This window comes from Suricata suricatta, chromosome 17 (genome assembly GCF_006229205.1).
Source record: "Suricata suricatta isolate VVHF042 chromosome 17, meerkat_22Aug2017_6uvM2_HiC, whole genome shotgun sequence".
Lineage (NCBI taxonomy): Eukaryota > Metazoa > Chordata > Mammalia > Carnivora > Herpestidae > Suricata > Suricata suricatta.
The window spans coordinates 28812929-28824099 of record NC_043716.1 but is presented as its reverse complement, the minus strand read 5'-3'; the positions used below and the strand labels follow the sequence as shown (position 1 = coordinate 28824099).

At 40.0% G+C, this 11171-nt stretch overlaps 1 long non-coding RNA gene across 2 annotated transcripts; it reads right to left on the bottom strand.

The window, feature by feature from the left end:
* Positions 1-624: 624 nt before the first annotated feature.
* Positions 625-10594, bottom strand: LOC115281472. 2 transcript variants are annotated; one of them, XR_003904328.1, is made up of 3 exons: positions 10486-10594; positions 4372-4499; positions 625-771 (listed from the first exon to the last, which is right to left on the bottom strand). It is a non-coding gene; the product is annotated as an uncharacterized LOC115281472 (long non-coding RNA). The 2 variants fall into 2 exon arrangements; XR_003904329.1 differs by lacking the exon at positions 10486-10594 and adding an exon at positions 8963-9023 and having other exon boundaries at positions 4372-4493.
* Positions 10595-11171: the final 577 nt, after the last annotated feature.

Below are 11171 nucleotides of genomic sequence, written 5' to 3'. Positions count from 1 at the left end.
GGAGGGTATGTGGTCCCCATTTACTCTAAGACTTTAGGGAGATGGCAACTGATAAGGGCCTCATCAGGTAAGGGAAAACATGGGAACAGGCCTTAGGTGAAGCTGTCAGCACTGCTGCCCCAGTTCAGACCTCTTGCTGTGATGATGCCTGTGCTCCTCTAGTTGCCATAGAAACTGGATCTTTCCTCCTGACTCCCATCCCCTTTGCTGTGTGTTTGGTTTCCCATTTTTTAATGAAATTAAGTATGCAGTGAAGTGTGCACACTCCCTCCTACATGAACCTGCCCCTCCCAAATCAGAGCAGTTCAAGAATTGTCTTGTGCTTCATGAGACAAAATAGATGTTGTGGGAAGCCCATAGTCTCCTCACTCCACCGTCCTGAGGCCGCTCCCCACTTGGCTTCAGCAGTTATGGTCTGATACCAGCAATCTACAAGTTCAAATGCATGATCTAATTTTAGATTCTCAGACCAGACACAGGAGAAGAAAGTGGATTAATAAAATATAAGAAAGTAGGGAGAACATTCTGTTGACCCAAAGGGGGTGTTTGTGATGTTCTATAATAATTAGGAAGATGACCCTAATTAGTGAAGAAGAAAAGCAGTCCTTTGTTGGTATCAAACTGAGTTTAACAGTGTTAACAAGGCCACCATATTTACAAGATATCCCAACTGTCTCTTGACAAGGATTTGCATCTCTAGTTGTCTTCCTTGGTAGTATCCAGAGTCTTATTTCTCCATGTCTTCTGAAAGGTTTATTAATGATTTTTTTCCTATAAAAAAGAGGTTTTATGTAAAGAAGAGTAACACAAGATAGTTATTTGATTCTTTGCTGTTCTCAGTTATTAAGACTAAGGTAAGATTGTTATGTTATAAAAATGTATTTAGTGACCCATTTTCTTTTTTCATTTCCAAGATGTAGGTAGTGAGGAGCGGCTTCTCTCTTTATAAACCAGTGTCGGTATAGAAGGACTGTTGTCTGTGAGTTGTCTTAACTATGTTGTTCAGGGTCCCTGTCACCACTGTTTCTACTGATTAGTAACAACCCTTCAAGATACACTCAGAGCCAGTTTTATTCCTCCTGCTGTTTATACCTCCTCATCTACGCCTTATCCAATAAATATACTCACAACCTCTCCCTCCTCTTAACTACTCTGTACTTTCTGAGAGCAGAAGTTTCTAAGACCAACCTGAGAGGCAGGAAAATGTCTGGAAGTGTATGTTAGAGAAGGTAGATATTTTAGATGCCCCCAGGAGAGGGTCATTGTGAGTTGTGTCAGACACATTTTTTGTTTTAGCCACTGAGTAACCCATGCCTCTCGGAACCATGGTGCCCATTCCTACTGTCATTGAACATGCCTGAAGTCTGTCATTGACCATCCCACATTCAGGATCTTATGTCTAAATCACCTTGTCCTTGGCCTTTTAGTTTTAAATGTGTTACATGCAATAGGACAGGACATATTATTATCCAAAACTATTCTTCCATCCAAGTGCTCTGTGTCCCTGGAAAACTGATGAGTTTACTTCAAATTGTATAAAAATCCACTTCTAGTATCCTGACAGAAATTCCCTTTGAGCTGGAGATTTGCTGAACTTAAAAGTCAAAAAAAATGCTCATTTCTTTGTTGAGTGAACCTTGTTATTCACTTGCATGAATTCGAAAACCACTAATGCAGCCAGCCTTTATTTAGTTTGCACTGGAGCTGAGAATCATATGTAAATACCAACTAAACCTTATTTTCCAACAAAGGCACATTAGCCTCAACCTAGGTTAACCTGTTACTCAATGTTGAGCATCAGCCAGTATAAGAGGTTAAATAGTCGAGAAGCAGAACATTCCTGCAGAGTGGTTACTTTATGTAACAGCTCATAACCAGGAGCCCATTTTGTCTTGAATGTATCAGCACTCAAAATCCAGAAACTTGACTTAACAAAACTTTTTAGGGAAGCATGACTGTTTCTTTCCATTTTAAATATTTATTTTTGAGGGCAGGGGGCAGAGAGAGAAGGGGACAGAGGATTGGAAGTGGATCCATGCTGACAGCACAGGGTTATGGGGCTTGAACTCACGAACTGTGAGCTCATGACCTGAGCTGAAGTTGGACACTTAACCAGCTGAGCCACCCAGGTACCTTAGAAACATGGCTATTTCTAATCCATGAGTTTTATCTGGAAACTCCTGTGACTTTAAACTTGGTAGGCAGAGTTATCAACAATGCAGACTTACCCACAATCTCTGGCCCAGAGATTCTATTTCAAAAACCACAGGATGTGATGGTCCCCAAAGCACGAACACCCATCCTCCCCTACCATGTCCATTTCCATCACCCAATATCCAACTTTTTCAATGCATCCTGACACTAACAGACTTGAATCAGTGTATTTTTTCCTTTATCTCCAACATTCACTAACTTGTATATCAGTCAAATGAGGCCAGATTATGCCAAGCTAAAAAACAGAAAGTCCCAAATTACAACAAAGCCTTCTTTTTAACACATGTGAAAAGTCTATAATGGGTCTGGACCACTCTCTAGGGCTTTGAAGGAGTCTCTACCACCTTATATCTGTATCGTTGTGAGACTCAGACTCTTCAATTAACCTGGCAGAGAAGAACTGTCTAGAACAGAGGTTGGTAAACTTTTCTCTTAAAGGGCCAGAGAGGAAATCACTTTGCTCTTTCAGACCTTGAAATCTCTGTCACAACTATGTATCTCTGTCTTATATAGCATGAAAACAGCCATGGGTAATACATAAAAAAATTAGTGTGGCTATGTTCAATAAAATTTAATTTACAAAAACATGTAGTGGGTTGGATTTGGCCTGCAGATCATAGTTTGCTACCTCCTGGTCTAGAATCCCTCACTTGTCAGAGAAAGTCTCTCACTTAAATGTTTTTGCCTGGATATAACACATATCATTTTACCCACATTTTATTTGCTAAAGCAAGTCACATGGTCATGCCTTCAAGAACCAGGGAAGTGCAGTTTTCCCACATTTTCAGAGGAGAAATGGGAAAATATTTATGAGTGGTATTAATATTTTCACATTATCCACTGCATTTTTATAAAGCTCAGCATAAATGGGAATACAAGTAGTAAGGTTTAAAGTCAGATATCTAAGGGTGCCTGGGTGGCTCCATCAATTGAGCATTTGACTTCAGCTCAGGTCATGATCTCATGGTTTGTGGGTTCAAGCCTCACATCTGACAGGTCAGAGCCTGGAGCCTGCTTCGGATTCTGTGTCTCCCTCTGTCTATCTCTCCCCTGCTCACTCGTGCTCTCTCAAAAATAAGTAAACATTAAAAAAAAGTCAGATATCTTAAATTTGAATGTTAAATCTGAAGTTACTTGGTAGTCCTGCATGAAGTTTAACTTCTTGGAGTGTCAGTGTCTCCTTTGTAACATGAAGATGATAATTACTGTGTCCTTAGAACTATTTCAGGATCAAATAGGATATTACAGGACAAAGGGATTTGGAAAACAAGATGCAAGGATCCAAGCTGTTATTATTCCCTTTTATACCCTTTGCTTCATTCCAGTTTCAGGCTGTTCTTCAACATAAAATTTAGACCCACCCATGAAGGCCTGGGCATTGGGACACTCTGAGTTCCAAACTCTACGTCCAAAGTGATGGCCTCTTCCAAGAATTTTGCTCCAGCTCCAGAGCTGAAGTAAAAAATTCTTCTTTTCTATTCTCTCCAGACTATAGCCTATAATATTGCACAGAGTGGGCCCAGTTAAAAACTGGCAGTGGAATGAATAATTGAGTTTAAAAAGTAAATGAAGCAAAATTGCTTTTATGAGTTATGCAAATTTTTCTCCCTGCCTTTTTCCCTCTTGGTATCTGGGAAAGCCTCATTATCTCTTAAACATTATCCTAAACCACTTTAATCCTTGAACATGTCTTAGTCCAGCATGGCATGCTTTAACTCTACTCTGTTTCTAAGCCTCCAGGGTGGCTAGGAAAGGAGTGAGGAGCATGTGGGAACAGCTTCCAAGAAGCATTTGAAAAAAAGGAACTAATGTCAGTGAGCAGTTTCTCTATGCCAAGAGCATTACACACATTCCTTATTTTATCCTCACAATAATACATCGTCACAGGTTTAATTTCCACCAAAGAAACTGAGACTCAAAGAGTTTAGGTAACATAGCCAAGGTATGTTAGGATATGCAGCTAGGAAAATGCAGAGAGCCACAATTTGAAACCTGGTCTGACTTCCAAGTCCCTCTTTCTCTCTGGGCTACCAGGCTGTGTCATTCACAGAGCAACTCTATTCAGATGGTGTCAGTAACCTTTCTTCCTTGCGGGGCAGTTCACTGAGCCCTCTGACCCACTGGAGAACGTTGGTAATATCCAAAGAAATTCAGTACCTGAAGGACTTCCCTGCTCCATCCTCTGCACCTAATGGAGACCTTTTCATTCTTGCTCCTTCCTCTTACTTATGGTCCATGTGGAATTCAGGCTCAATTTGCACATCCAACGGTTGTAGTGCCTATAACTACCAAAAATATGTGAGATGTTAGGGGAAGGAGCATCAGTAAAAAGATAAGGAGATGCAGGATCTGATTATGATAATAATAACAGTAATAATAATAAGAGATCACATTTTATTACCATTTGCTAACCACTTTCCTACATATTAATTCATGTAATCCTGACAACAATTCTGTAAAGTAAATACTTTTAATATTTTAAAGCTTAGGCAGTCAGATACAATACAACTTGTGCAAAGTTGCACAGCTAGTAAATGGAAGAGCTGGGATTTGAACCTAGAAAGGATGGTACCAAAGCCCAGTGTCGTAACCACTCTGAAAGTCATTTCAACCATCTGGCAGCTCTTAATAGATGCTGGGCCTGGCTCTAACCCCTAGATACTCCCGTGGGTATGGTAGGAGATAGGGTCAGGACACTGGCATTTTTGTAAAGCACTAGAGAGTGAATCTAAAGAGAAGCCGGAGTTGAAGTCCTGCGTGACCCAGTGATTCCATCTCCCTGAGCCTGTTTCTTCATCTGAATATAAGAGAGGTGAGGTTTAGAACTGTGAGGATATATTGAAATGTCATAGTAAATTAAGAGTCTTACTAGCATTTTGTGGGCAGCTTCTAGGGATGCTGAATGTCAGCTGGTGCTAGAAACAATATTGCCCAAGGAAGAATTTTCTTTGCTCTTTTTTTTTTTCCCCAAGGAAGAAGTTCTTGCCCAGATTACCAATAACATCCCAGTGGCATAAGGTGAAAGTATTCTTTGGCTCTCAAAATCTGTGTCTATTTGATTCTGAATTCTACCAAGTATCAAAGGGGATGAGATGCTTTCCCTCACTGCTGAATGGGTTATTTCTACTTTAAACTTTTTAACCACTAAGTAGTGAAGGAGACCCAGGCAAGTCTGAAGACCAACTTCTTTCTGGCACAGTGCCTCCATGATTGGGAAAGTGTGTCCCCAGTCTGGGACTAAGGTTCTTCATTTACAAAATGGGTTTTAAAAAATTTCAAAGGGCTCACCTAAGGATTAAATAAAATATCACATGCAAATCACCAGGACATAGAGGTGCTTGACACATAATGAATATTTACAAACAGAATACACATAGGAAATAAAATTAATATTGTTTTCCTCATTGGGTTGATTAGAGAGGAATCTATGCTAATTTATATGAAGCATGACAAAAGTAGCAAATAATAAGTGTTCAGCATGCTGATGCTTTTTAATTGTGTGCTCATTGTACTTTAAGTTTCTTAGTGTGTGTGTTTTATTGCAAGAAAGAAGGTAAAGCATACAGTATGTAAGAATCATAACTGTGATCTCATGTGTAATCCCATCCTCCAACACATATATTCAAGGAAGGAGACAGTCTGTAAGAGGATCTTTTGTTTGCAGGTCAGGGGGAAGAATATGAAGAGGTTTACTGGGGAAGACCACAGCCCAAATCACTATACATTTACAAAGGGATGTAAATATTGAGGCTCTGAGAGAAGGAAGAGACCAAGATAGAGCTGTTGTGGGGGAGCTCTGTGAGGGAGGCAAGGAATTTTAAGGGCTCATCCTTACATTTGTCTTGTCATAAAATCCTGAGTAAAATATTCAGTTTTTTCTTAAGCCCATAGAGACTGGAACCTATCACTTGAATTTGGTAAAGGAACATGCTGAGTCCTTTTCCAAAAAGTTAGTTTTGAAGCAGGAGCAATGACTGACTGCTCTTGGGTTTCCAAACTCAAAAAATGTTAAAATTTCTGAATTATTCATCACCACATTGCTGATGGGGGTTTGGATTGGAAAGAGAGTAGGTGCCCATCATTGAGGAATCAGTAAACCAGTGGGGAGGACGTTCATCTGGATACTATTTAGCGGGAAGAAGCAACAAACTAGGTTGTTTACCGGTTACAGCTAGAGAGTATAAAAACAGGATGAGGCCATTAGCTCAGTGCCATTTAAATAAATGTAAAACATTCACACAATAAGAACATTATATTTTACAAGAATACATAAACTTCAGAGATTCATACTCAACACATTAGGATGGTGGGATTGGACAGTGCAATAGCATTAGAATGAAGTGCAGTGGGTGGGTGGCTGGGTAGGTTGGTGGGTGGATGGATGGATAAATTTGAAAATCAGTCAAACGCGGATGAGAATCTTTGAGTGAGCTAATGATCACGGAACTGGGGAAAATTATTAACTCATCTCTTCATACCAAACCATTTCACCTTTCAGAACATTCTTATAACAACCCAGAAATTGGTAGCAGCAGCAAAATCAGTACTCTCCATGCTGCCTTGTTCAGGAAGCTTACACAATTAGCACAAATTGATAAACCATTCCTAGTGCATTTGAGAACTAGTTTTACTGGTTTATGAAGTAAAAATACAGTTTCAAAGGCAATCTGAAAAGGCTACGCAATGTAAGTTTCCAACTATACACAACTCCAGAAAAGGCAAGACTATGGAGACAATATAAAGATCAATGATTGCCAGGTCTCAGGGGTAAGGGAGTGAAGGATGAACAGGTGAAGCACGGGATTTTTAGGGCAGTGAAATTATTCTGTAATGGTGGACACACATCATTATACGTTTGTCAAAACTCATAAAATGTACAACACAAAAAGTGAATTCTAATGTGAACTGTGGATTTAGTTAATAGTAACATATCATTATTGGCTCATCAGTTGTAACAAATGCACCACACTAAAACAAAACAAGCAACAACAACAAAAATACTTCAATATGAGACATGTTGCCTAAGAATAGAAGAGCAGAAGAAACAGAGAACTATATCAAACTGAAACTAAAATGGCAATCATACTGGGAGAAGTTGATGTCATGTGCCTCCAGGCAGACCAGAACCAGACTCTGAACAACACATGTTTTTCTCTGTAGAAAAATGGGATAAATAGGAGCACTGCTAGAATAGCAGGTGCATAAACTAGAATTGGTTATGCAAATGCTCTTATAGAAAGACATAGCTACTTTCCTTTGCATCCAGGAAAATAATTTTAGAAACTGTGGGATTCTGGGTTAGGAAGAAGTGAGGTGTCCATTTTATTGATTGATCTTTTTCTGTGAATTTTCAAAACCAGAGAAAGCACTGGATACTGCAGACAGAGGCAGAAGTGACATAGTCCATGCATTATCAACTACATCTCTTTCACTTTCCATGTGTGGATCTATTTCTCCTTCATTATAAGGGGAACCATTATAATGGAATCATTTGAAAGCAGTGTGAAAATATGCATGTGTGTCTGTTGGTTGGAGCAAAGTGGAGGTAGAAATGGATCCTCCCATTAAGAAGAATTTGATATGAACTACCTTGACAGCTGGAAAAAGGAAGTGGGTGTAGAACAATGACCTAAAGGATTATCCTGAAACATTATACAGGGCCACTAATTTCACCAGGGACTATCATAAAGCACACTCATGTTGCAATCCTTTCCTCAAGTTCTTTGACAAAATAGAATATGTGTGTGTGGGGGGGGGCATATGATGACACAGAACTAGGTTTCAGTACAACTCAGCAAGTCTCCAATTCAGCACAGGACAAATGGCTCTTCCAACTGACCCCTAGAGAAAGAAAACATAATGGGGAAAGGCTAGTGAAAAAGGGTTATGATGTAGTAGAAAAAGGCTTGTATTGGAGTCAAATGTCATGTACTCTAATACCAACTCAGTCACTTATAATGTATGTGGCTTTGGGCCAGTTATTAACCCTAATTCAGTCTAAATTTCCTAATCAGTAAAATGGTCATATTTACCTTTCAGAATTCTAAGTGTTCAAAACAATAAATATAAATTACAAAGCCTGGCACGTAGTCAGTATTCAATGACATATTGTGGTCTGCATTTGAGGAAAATGCTCATCTCCCAACAACAGTGCTACCAAAGGGTTTATATATGGGAGTTCTTCCCAAGTCCTCAAGAAGGAGAAGGATATCCCACATTATTGTTGCCCTCACCTCTTCTCAAAACACACAGAGTGGCAGTGGCTTCCATGTTTGCAATGGAAGGTCAGTGTCTTAGCCCTTATCACTAATAATCTCAATCATCATCATCGCCATTACACCGATAAATATTAATAAAAGCGCCTCACATCTGTTTAATGCATTCTTAAATATTATCTCAGGCTCTCTGACTCTGTAATTTCCCTGCCTCCCTAAAGCATAGCACTGAGCAGCTGATACTGCTGCAATTGGTGATTCAGTTCTTCCCTGCACCTGCATGTCTCTGTCTTGCTATGTAATATTAAATGCATTTCCCCACAGAAACAAAGGCTGACAGCTCCACTGTTAGTCCTAATGATGTGCTTACTTCTCTAGGGCCACCATTTCTCAGTTCAGTCATATAAGAGCTGGCCTGGGAAGCAAACCACCATCTTGTTTCTATAAGGATGGAGTGCTAAAAATACAATGCAAGGAGGATTTGGAACAGACTCTGCAGATCAGGGTCTCTCTCTTCAGACCAATTACTTTACCTTTGACAAAGACTCTAAAGTCAACAGGAATCCCCAATCTCTTCTTTTGTATCTGGGTTCTGCCAGCAGCTAGTCACTAGGAGGCAAGGAACTTGGGTCTGTAGCCTCTTCTTTTTTTCCAGTATTGGGAAACCAAGTCCGGGCTTTCCCACTCACCCCACAGCTTGCTGCAAATGTTATATACATAGACTTTCTATCTGTATATTTTTCCAAATGAATGCAAGTGGATCCCTCAATAGAGCCCAGGGGAATTATTTTCATAGAGTATGATGGAGTCTGCCAACATAGTCATGTAAACACAGCTGTGGATGCATCTAGAAAAAGAAGAAAGGAGCCATCCAATCAGGAGGCAAAGTTGTAACATGGCCTCAATCTCTGTTGTATTTCTAGAGTCCTTGATCCCTTATTCTAATACCTCTGGATTCTTCATTTTTTCTAACTAATATGAAATTAAGAAGAAGGGATGACACAGTTTGGGCCTTTAGGTATCATGCTGCCATCAGGTCTCATTTTATCCTCACAACAGTCTTGTGGGATAGCTATTTTTATTATTATTCCAACTCTTCAGATAAAAATACTTAACACCAGAGAAACTCAGGAACTTGCTCAAAGACACCCAGATGGTAAGTGGCAGGTTCAGAAACTGAATCCTGATTTATCAGACTTCAAAGCTTATATCTCTAATCAATAAGCTATAACTATTCAGTGCTTTATTATTTTTAATGTACATCCATTTTGAAAGTATAGGATTATTATTTGAGATTACTGTCAGTCCTATGAGTGAGACAGGGCAGACACTGGCATCTCAACTTGGCAGGAGAGAACATGGAGATGTAGGTGGGTGAATGCCCCAAAGTAGCAGGCGGCAGTGAAGGGAATATGGAGTTTGGACCCGGATCTGGGGCTGCCCCTGACTCTGTGTGTAGCTGTGGGAAAGTCACTTATGTTCTTGCTTATGAAGTGCAGCTAATGGTACCTCCCTCAGAAGAGGTTTTCTATGAAATAGTTCAGGGGTAGTCTAACATAATGTTTAAAAATGTGCACTATTGAGTCCAACTGCATGTTTTAAATGCTTCTGTGACTTTGAGAAAGTTACTTAACCCAAGTCTCTGTAAGAAGAACACAATAAAATTCCTTAATTTGTGGGGCCCTAAGAAGTTTAAAATGATACAATTCATGTAAAATAATTAGTAAAGAACAAGTATTCAAAAATATTAGCTGTTATTATTTGTAAACCAGCTCACAATGTGCCTAATACATAATAGACAATCAATAAATGTTAACCCTCTCCACCAACCACATGTTCCCTGCTCTAGCATGTGCAAGTCAGGGAAACAAATGTCCTCTCTAGCTCAGTGGAGTCCTCCCTGCCTTCATGACTTACACCTGCTTGAACACAGGCCTTTGGGAGCCAGGTAGATGAAGGCAAGAGATGCCATTTTCAAATTTAATAAGCACACAGCCACTCACGGGGGCATCTCTCATTCCCACTGGCAGGTTATAGACAGTCTTTTCTCAATTACCTGTGTCTAATTTTAATACAAGGCCAGCTTTGCTCACTTTGTTCTCTGCATTCACCCTCGGCCTCCTCCTGAGCCCCAGGTGGGATCTACTCAGGGAGTGTAAGCCCGAATTAATATCATCCTGAGCAAAACATAATTACAAAACTAAATCAGCAGCCACAAGAAGAGTGTAATGCTTTCCGAAGCCATATATTGGGTGAGTGGAATGTTGATGTTTATGCGTCTTTTCTTGACATTTTTGTTTGCTTTGGATTATCCACATCACTGCTTCCCTGTATGTGCCCCTACTATAAAAACGTCAAGATGATTAGGTGTTTATTTAGGCTCCAGTGCAGGAGTTGGCAAATTAGGGCTGGCTTGCCCAATCTAGCCCCCTGCCCATTTTTGTGTCAATCTTTTTTATGAAATGGCCACGCCCATTCACTTACATATGTCCATGACTACCTTTGAACTACAATGGCAGATAAAGACCAGATGGCCCACAAAGCTTAACATATTTACTATCTGGCTCTTTATAGCTACAGTTTACTGACCCTTATCAGTATCTGTAAGTAAGACAGGTTTCTGAATAGCCCAATAAGGGTCTTTTTCTACCCCAAACTGATAACCAGCACCTGCCTCCAAGTTCAACAGGTGGCTGGGCCAGCACAAGAATGGGTTCTTGGGCTCAGGAAATAACCGGGCAG